The following is a 1,909-nucleotide window of genomic DNA, read 5'->3' as shown; positions in this document are numbered from 1 at the left end:
AAAGCGTAAGGTGGCCTTTTCATGTGGGTTCTGGGGGTTATGGTTTGTCAACTGAAAAGTGGCAATACCTTTTTGCGAAGCACCTACCTTCATTGGTTAGGGTTGAACAATTGGTGTCAACATGCTGAGCTTTTCGCCGGTCCCTAGGCATAAGGGGAGGTTGCTGCCTTATGGGCAACATGCTGGAATGTGGTTTACCATTCTATGAGGCCTTAGGGCTTACGACGGATAACCAGCATGGGCAGCCTTAGGGAGAGTGTAAGATTCTCCCAAAACCACTTGCAGCGGGCGTGGAAACCCGACTGAGATCTGTATTCCCCCCTCCCTACCTGCTGAGAGAGAGCAGGAGGACGCCGACACGAAGCACGACCAATGGACCCTGTAGTATAGCACATACCCTTTTCTTCGCTCTGAAAAGAGCCAGCTGAAAAGCTGTTATCTAATCCCCTCTGCCGTAGCCATGCCGAAAGCCAAACCTTTCATCATCACTGCCAAGCACGAGCCGACAGGCCTGCTTGAGCGCATCACCATCCACAACACGCACAAGTTCGACAACGTTGGCAAACCTCGCCGAATTGTACGCCCCACCATCAAGCCACTCATTCACCGCCCCTTCAACCCTGAACGCGCTGAAAAAGCGAAACACGACATCGAGGAGCTTGCACTTCGTGCGCATCTCTTCAAGAAGCAACAGTTGCTCGATCGTATCTCCGACCCCGCTCCCCCCCTCATCGATCGCATCGATATGCAGGCGGGACCCTCCTACGAATACAAACCACCCAAGCCGCTCCCCGACATTCACTTCCAGCGCACAAAGATTCTGTTGTGCACATCCGAGTACAACGAGATGTTTGCCGCTACAGCCGACAGGCTGGAGCCGGTGTTCGCTCGGATGGAAAAGGAAGAAGGAAACTTGGAGCCGGAAGTTGTGGCAAAGGTCAGGAGGATGGGCGATGGGTTCGACGAGTTGTATCATGGGCTGGAGAAGAAGGCGCGCCGGCTTACCAACAGGCACTGGAGAGTTATCAAGCGCGACCTGAAAAGGATCGGGCATGTCTCCTTCGAAGACTTAAGCAGTCGCCTGCTGGAGATTTGTAATGAGTTGGCTAGCCTAAACATCACCTTCAAGTACGAAGTGTAGATAGTGGAATAAAGATTGGCAATCTTTTCTGGCATAATTGGCTTATATGGCATGAGGAGGAGATCTCCTTCGCTTCACTTTTTCTTTCAATCATAAGTGAATACGGGCTAATCACTACAATAAGAAATGGCCCCATACATCCCCTTCGTTCCGACCGAAGCATTCGCTATCGCCACGGAAGAAGAGTGGCACAATGCAATCTTCCAGAACGTGAACGTCTCTGACGAACAAGCAGCTCTGCTGCAAACGGTTACTGCGAATGCTGCAGAATCAACCACTGGACGAGTCAGAGACTGGGTTGGTCGCCTGACCTTAGAAATAAGCAGGCACTACGACGGATACCTTCAGAGCCTCCTTCGAGAGGTTGAATCCCTGCACATCACGGTCCAGAACCAGCAGGCGCTAGTCGATTCCTACAAGCGACAAGTTGATGCACTACCTGCATCAACGGGTAGTGGTCATTCCCGTCAACCTAAGATTGGGGAACCTCCGGCATTCAAGGGCAGTGAGGATAAGACCAAGCTTGAGGAATGGCTGGACCTGATCGTACTGTGGTGCGAGCATGAGGGAGTGGCCACCGACAAACAGCGAATCGTCACGGCCCTCTCGAAGCTGCAAGGACCAGCTCATCAGTACATGAAGAGCTACTACGTGAAAATGCGGGAAGGAAAGGATCTGGGCACCTGGAAGGCATTCGTGGCAGAGCTTGCCCAGATATACGGGCAACACGACGACAAGGAGGGTGCAAAGAAGGAGATCACGGCACTG

The sequence above is a fragment of the Postia placenta genome (assembly GCF_002117355.1).
Source record: "Postia placenta MAD-698-R-SB12 unplaced genomic scaffold POSPLAscaffold_9, whole genome shotgun sequence".
Taxonomy (NCBI): domain Eukaryota; kingdom Fungi; phylum Basidiomycota; class Agaricomycetes; order Polyporales; family Adustoporiaceae; genus Rhodonia; species Rhodonia placenta.
Note: the sequence above shows the minus strand (reverse complement) of the source record.